The sequence below is a fragment of the Dreissena polymorpha genome, unplaced genomic scaffold (genome assembly GCF_020536995.1).
Source record: "Dreissena polymorpha isolate Duluth1 unplaced genomic scaffold, UMN_Dpol_1.0 chrUn095, whole genome shotgun sequence".
Lineage (NCBI taxonomy): Eukaryota > Metazoa > Mollusca > Bivalvia > Myida > Dreissenidae > Dreissena > Dreissena polymorpha.
The window spans coordinates 43,126-51,750 of record NW_026273409.1 but is presented as its reverse complement, the minus strand read 5'-3'; positions in this window follow the sequence as shown (position 1 = coordinate 51,750).

Here is an 8,625-nt window from a genome sequence, read left to right as displayed (position 1 = left end):
TACTAGTGGCCAGATTGCTCGAAGCGTTGTTAACTATTTACACTGTTATACATTTGTTGTAGTCCTTATATTTTTAAATAAATTATGCAGTTTAACAATCTAAATTGAACGTAAAATCTTTAAATGTCATTTAAGATTTTATCGGCATTAATTTGATGATTGTAACTCACGACCAGTCAGCAATCAAACTTGATATCTCGAGGGCTGAACGGAAAACTGCAGTATCTCCTACTTTATTTAATATGAGTTACAACAGTCTTCCGTTCACCCCTCGATCTTTTGAAAATGTATTTAAGTGCAGCCCGGAGAGAGATATTTTTTAGGACAAGTCTAATAAATTTCGAGCAATATCACTTAAAAGGAAATTGAAATCACTACCAGTTAAATCAGTCGTATATTTTGTGTACTCAAAGAAAGTTTAAATAGTATGTTGAATCCTCTCTGAAGAGAGTAAATGACTTTGTAAGTCAGTGTCTCCCCGTTTCAACTTACATGTGTTCACATAGATTGAAAATAGAGCCAGGCAGATGGCATAACCAGAATCTATACCATTCCAGGAAAGAAAATGTTAACCTTTCAATGTCTTGGAATATGAATTTCATTTTTTTGTTTGAATGCTCCTTATACAATGATATTAGAAAAAAAATACATAACGCAATATTACTGGGGAAAAAACAACAAATATTCCAAAATGTATAGAGTTTATGCAATCTGATAACCAAACAATTAGAAGAACTTTAGCAATTTATGTTCATAAAGCATTGATTCAAAGAAATGTCTAAAACTATTATATTGAGTAATATACCTGTCAGAAACGTTGACTTCTCGCTGTCAATAGCGTTTTTTATGTTAGCATTATGCTGAAATACACGTATATTTAAACAATGCATGTATAGAACATGATGTGTTTGTATATGATCAATCATGTCATGAACTTGTATTTATTGATGGCCACTTGCATGCATTTCGTTTGTATAAATATATTCAACATACATGTGAACTCATGGACTTTAATGTCTACTGTATCTTGAATAAATCATATATAAACTATACATGTGCAATGTTTGATGTTTGACTGATATTAATATTTTTATTTCCCACCTATAAGTGCATGAAACTTTTCACTAAACATTTCCAAAAGTAATCATAATGCCGTAAGCAAGTCACTTTGTTCAAACACTCATTTAGTGCATATTTTAAACACATGTTTAAATGCTTATTCGTCGGATTTTATGAATAAACAAATGGATGAAAATGTATCAACATGGATTCATTTTCGGAAGTGAACATGGAAACTACATGCCAACGCACGTACTCGCATATTTAAGCATATTCGTGAGCACATAAGCACTTTTTGAAGTAAATACACTGTTATCGTTTTGATTCTGCATCATATTTTTTTTCCTTTTTCAAACATGCTTGACGTTTGTGGACTTCAACAAAATATCAGTCTGCTGCGGAATACATGTTTCTTGTCCTGAGAATACAGGGCATAGTGCATGTGCGTAAAGTGTCGTCCCAGATTAGACCGTGCAGTCCGGACTGCACAGGCTAATCTGGGACGACCGTTTACGCATATGCATTATGCAAAGTTTAATCAGATCAAGACACAAATGTAAGCTCATGCAATTGTATCTCCAAGGCTTTTGATAATTTAAATGCCAGAGTACAGAACCGAACTAATAGAAAATATGATGGAATGCTAAGTTAATACTGTATGCGCCATTTAAACGTTTATATGTTGTCAAAGAAGTTGCTTTACGGGTTTCTAATGTATGTCTGGTGTCTGAAGTAAAATATTGTCAATTTAACAATGTCATTATACAGCAGACGCTTTTATTTTGTAGATTATGTTCCATAATATGACAGTGAGTTAATTATTTTTCTCCGGATTCTCAATAACGTTACATTCATTAAACGTCATAAATTCAATGTTTAATTGCAAGCAAACTTGCCAAATATGTACATTATTATGGGGGCACTTTACTTCTCTGTCTGAGAATATATACATAAAGTCAACCGTCCGTGTCATCAGGAAAGATATTATTATAATAATAACTGAGGTGTATTTTATTTAAGAAACGTGACCAAAACAGCATGCAAATCTTAGCCTTTCCTGGATAGAGTTGTCGATTAATTAAACTAATGTTGTGCCTCAACCCATATGCTTGCTTATATATTATCACAATTAATAAGCCTAATTTAACAAACTATCAAATTAATACAATGGTGTTTCCTTCCGTTACTGTAAATAATTGTTAAATAATGGTCTTATTGATTTCACTTGGATACGCTCTTTTATATCAAATTACACTTTCGTGTCGATAGAATGACGTTGAGCTCATTATCTTTACCTCTGCGAATGTAATTAATGATTGAGTACAATGCGCTGGTGATAAAATTATCCTATGCATAATGCCCTAGCAAAAGAACAATGAATACAATGGAAATGATATAGGATAATCAAGACAGTCTGAGATCCTTAAGTCTTGATTAAGACTGAAACTGATGTGCCTGCACACCATGTACAATAAGACGGCTACCGATGTTTAAGATGTTTTCATTTTCTATATCTTCTCACATTGGAAGTAAGTTGCACCCCTGATAATATACGTTCACATAGAATGTGAACATGTGTCAATAATTGTTTTGCTTAAAAAGTTGTTTTAAAACGACCAGTGATATGGTTTGTATTGGCTCCTCATAGGCGATGTTTGACCGAAATTGTATTTATTTGTGTTTATGTTGTCCTTTGTTTTACTGTATTATTACATGTATGACAATCGGTCACTTGTCTCATAATAATAATTTGTACGTGATGACTAGTATTATTTCCCACTGAGGCGACTTGATTTTCACAGTATGTATATTTATTAATTAAAATGATGAACACGTGAGTTTCAGAGCCTGCCATGAGGTGCTCCGCCTATTTCAAGCACCTGGAAAATTAGCGGATGTATAAGTGCCAAATATAACCAAAATTGTCAATGAACAGTATTGTAAAAATAAAACTCCAGTACACATAACAAGCACAGATCTGTAGGATTACAGTCGTTGTTTTTTATATGCCATACGCATTTCTATGTAATATACATGTTATCATGATTGCTTTAATGAGTACATGATCATGTTAAATGAAGGTATAATACAACTCAAGAAACTGATAGTTGCTTTAATATTTGTTTTACAAAATAACAATACTAAGGGGAAACAATTATGTCAGCATCCTATTCTGCATTCAATGACACTGACTTGTTAATATGGGAATGCCTGAAGAATAATGAACTTTCGTAAAATGAAACAAGCATCCGCGTTACATAATTATTCAGGAATTACGGCCAATAACTTTAAACAAGTAAGATTTAAAATAGCTTGTTCTGAATTATTTCGACATCTAAATGTGCTTTTGCAATCGAGTTATTAATGTAGTTCTTTTATGCAATATACATGCATGACAGTTTCTTATACATAGCGGATATTTGAATACCTACTCTAATAAATGAAAACATGGGTGCATGGTTTTGAGATTATAGACAATTATAGAATAATTTTATTGCTTAATTAACAACAGCTAAAAGCGTTTATACCAACAATTGTTTGACAGTTTGAATTTTGGTTTTGAAAATAGTATATTAGTTAATAATGGCAGCGTGCGGAATTGTGCAAGAGTGAATATTACAAAAGGTTTATTGTATTGATTATTAATGGCTCTATCGTCTTGGAAAGTGCATATAACAACGCATTGTATATGATTAAGTAGTAATGACGGCTTGGTTATGAAACATTGCATTGTTTTGGGTTAGGTAATCATGGATACATGGTATAAAATATATAGAAACACACTACCTTAAATCATGACAGCATGGTTATGAAAACAATATAGAAACACATTATTTTTAATTAATTAATAATGGCTGCATGGTTTTGAAAAGTACCTGCATGTAACTGCACAAAAACATTCGAGTAATAAATCATGGTGTATGGCTTTAAGTAATTGAATATCGCAAAATAATACATGGTCAGAATAAGTTTGATATCAAGATCTCAAATTTTAAACAGGCTGGAAAAAACCAACCGACCTTGATTAAAACTATAAGTTTGAGACTTGTTTGTTTTATCTGCAATAACGCAGCATTTGCTAGATAATCTTCTAATATAAATGTATCTATAAGAAATATTGAAAACAATTAAAAACCTAGCATACATTGGCACCACTCATGTTTAATTGATAGCAAACCGTCTGCCTGTACATTCGTCGCCAGGATCCGATTATTGTTGGTTGTCCAGAGGTCAATGCTTAGAATGCACATACGTGTTATTGAGCTCTACATTTCAATTTAATAAATTTGAAACTTGATATTGTTATACGCAAAATTGCAAAATAAATGTAGCGCGCAATAATTAAAACACATTTGAGAGTGTAGAATAAAGTAAAAGCAATGGCCATCGCTCGCTTGCAGATAGACAAGGAACTGTATAATGAAACAAATAGAAGCAAAGTCCATCATCGCTCAATGATTGTATCGGGTGTCTGGCTGTATGGACCGTTTTAGAATGCGCAATACAACGTTTTGCAAAATATTCGTTTAATGTTAGTGTACAAGTAACAAAGCGTGTATCAATAAAAGAATATAGGTATTAAATGTTCACTACTGTATGCGTCGAGGCGATTTAAACGTCGTCGTTTGCTACCATAACTGATGCTGTTTCAACGACGATACAATTCGTTAAGTACAGAAAAGCAATTGTTTGCGATTTATGGATGACATCAGGCACGAAATCAAGAAACAATCCAATACGAACTCAGGAAATTCGTCAGACAGGAGGGCTTTTTATCTTTGTGGACTTGGAGCCTATTAGTTTGCGTTTTTACAAATAAGCTGGTACAATAGTATTATGTTGACCTATGTTTAAAAACACCAGTTAATTTACACTTGTATTTTAGGAAAATGATTCGAACGCTTTTGTTTAAACTCAGTTTAAACGTTTCTAACATCGATTGCACGTTGAGAAAAAAAAAATACTGCAATGGTCTATATTTTAGTCGCGTGGTATTCGGTGTGTCATAGATACATTACATTGACATTATTAATATCGCGTTGAAATTAAGTTTTCGGTATGGACGTATTTAGCGGTATATAAACATAACTAATAAAATAATTTTGCTGATTAAATATCAAAACTAGGCAAATACTGTAAACTCATGTATATGCTTCGACATAAAATTTCGTGTTTTCACAAACCACGATTTTTCTTGTGGACACGTACATACGTGAATTACTGATTTAGGTCATTGGAAGATGTGTTTTTGTTAAATTCGTTGAACGGTCCATCCTTAAAGTCAAATTAAATTAATGAACCACAACACAATCACTTTACATTTTGTATATCAACTTCCGCACTTTGAAAGCGCCTAAGATAACATTCAGAAACGTTAGCTGGTACCTAAGTCGTTTAAGCCAGAAACAGAATACCGACTTTTAAAAGTGCTAAAAGGATTGTTAATCAACTGTTGAAGGTTGGTCAATTAACGAATATATTCCATTAGTTTAATCTTTCGTTTGACAGTTTCAGTAGTCGTCAGTTCAATTTAATAATAATCGATCTATGAATGAAAAATAATACTGAACTGTAACGAAAAACAATTGGATAAGTTGGAAAATTTCTGATAGTTTCATTATATTTTGGGACAAAACATGGCTGGCTTATGTTAAGTACATATGTATAATGCAAAATAACAGTAAGGAGGTTGCGTTGTAAAGATCATTTGCGCCCAAAACATTATGTGGATGTGCACGCTATTCTTTTTTGAAAGCATACATAATTTTATGTTGAGTTCAATCATTAATTACACATTATGGAAAAATGGAATATAATGTAAAATTATATTCCATTCTTTCATAATGTGTAAGCTTATGTTTAGGAACATTCAATAAAAGCATACATGCTTTCCGATCAATTCCATCACGACTCTTTTTCTTCGGTCATTATAAAAAAATGACAATAATTTAACACATATCAAATAGTTGCATTTATATGTTCGTAAAGATCATACATGTTAACTTATTTACTTTGTGTGACTTATCTTTAATATTTTGCCAAAGCCCTGTCTGGCTACCATCTTCTCCCTTTATTGTGTTTAGTTTGTTTTCTTTAGTTCTTCTAAAATATATAGTTCATACACCACTTTCAGTATGCCCGATTATAATAACGCTTTACTTTACAAAACAGTGTATACCTTATCTTTACACCTCTTACATAATATTTAACCCTGTACTTAACGTATCGCAGTAAGGTCATTGCAGTATCTGCTGTATCTATTTTCCGTTACAAAATAATTCTACGAACGGTAAGTCTACGCTTTCCCCTGAATTAATCAGCAGTTCATTAATTGTTGATTACAAGACTTCAGATATTTGACGCGGACAAATAGGCAATTTCCATCGTTTCATATTTCGTTTGAATCGGCGTGTTCTTTTGTTAGCGCGCTATGAAGTAAATGGCCACCATTGACAGTTTTGAACATTCATGTATTTTGTTCGACTTTGTTAAGATTGAAGACATATATTGTTCAATGCAACGCATATTGCTAAAGATGAAACATATGACCCATATTTACTGTTTAACAAATCGTAGACAGACATCAGAAGTCTGGAATCGGGCGAGTTATACAAAATACAGATTAATTTTCAAAGAAACCATTTAAACATTTTCTCAAAGTTGCGTCAGTATAAATAATGAAATACTGTATCAATAAGATGGTCAATTTTATGAAGTATTAAGAGTAGATATCTGCTATAATAGTGAGCTTCGTTTACAACACTAAAATATTTCTTAAAACTGGCTTTCCGTACTTTTATTTTTCATGCAACTGATTGCGAAATTTATGGCGTATGTCGCATGAGGTAATTTCTCTGACGAAACACACCAATTTAAATTTAACTGGATTTTAAGAACATGTCGAACGTGTTGCTTTTTAACAGTAAACTAATTGTGAAAGAATCGAACACATGCAAAACGTATTCCGCATTGTGTTTTTTATCGTGCATAATTGTAAACTTCGAAAGGAATACAATAAAATAGTTTGGTTTAAAAGAAGTTTCGATTGAGAGATGAAATAATATGACACGAGGGCCAAGATGGCCCTAGTTCGCTCACCTGAGAGGAGTCGGTTCATTTAATCTTAACCAAACGTCAAACTTGACCTAGATATTGTTCAGACAAACATCCTGGTCAAGTTTCATCATTATTGAACCAAATCTCTGGCGTATGGAGTGTTTTTGTTTTTGTAAATTTTACCTGGTGACCTATATTTTGAGTTGACCAACCTTACCAAACATCAAACTTTGCTAACATAAATTAATATTTTGACCAAGATTAATAAAATATGAAACACGATTGTGACATATAGAGTGTTTATAAGGATTTTTTATTATATAATGAAAATTTGGACATTCTAAGGGCAATAATTATGACATTAATTATGTGATTTTGCTCATTATCAAACTTGACTGAGATATTTCAGCAACTTTTATAAAGAATGCTTGAGAAGTGTGAATGCTAGAGTGTTACAAACCAAATGTGGACGAACGGACGGCGGACAAAGACAAATGCTAAAACCTCATCTGGGCAATCAGGTGAGCTTAAAAGTGTGTATCACCGATCTGAGCCATTTTCCAACTTGTCCGAGAAATCAATAAAACCAATGTATTGACTAAGTTTCACGATGATTAGGCAAAAAATGAGGGTTCTATAGTGTTCGATCACAAGGTTTCTCTCTAGTCACATAAGGAAAACTGCACACCATTGGCGGCCATGTTTTTTGACTGATCGGTACCATTTGCGAACTCATCTGAGATATATGTAAAACCAAATAATTTCACCAAGTTTCATGATTGGGCAAAAAATGTGACTTTTAGAGTGTTCACAAGCTTTTTTTTACTACATAAATTAAAGAAAACTGCCCCCCCCCCCCCCGGTAGCCATGTTATTCAACTGACCGGAACCATTTTTCTTACTCAACTCTCGTATCAAGGAAACAAATGTTCTGACCAAATTTCACGAAAATTGGGCCAAAAATGTGACTTCTAGAGTGTTCACATGTTTTCACTATATACATATAGAGAAAAATGCCCTGCCCACTGGCGGCCATGTTTTTCACCGATCTGGACCATTTTCGAACTCGTCCGAGATATCAATAAAACCATTTAATTACCAACTGTCATGATGAAACATTTGTACCATTCTACAATAAACGTAAACTCTTCATATATACTATGTCGCTCATGTGTAATTTTGACTTATGTCATACACATATAATGTTTAGTTTCCATATAAACATTTGAAACCTACTAACAAGGAAGTTAAACATGCAAACAGTAAATTGAGAAACTATTTGTCTTTTTAAACGTGTGCATGGCAATGACATCAATCAATAACCTCTTAAGGAGATTAAAAACGAAACTGCCGTCACACTATGTAATATTGAGGAATTGATACACATAAATCGCCAGAATAGAAACATAATAACACATATATGTGTAAATCAAAACAAATGGTAAATGTTGGCATACGGTTTGTGTTAGAAATTCTGTATACGCTTTATATCTTTTTTCCAAACTACTT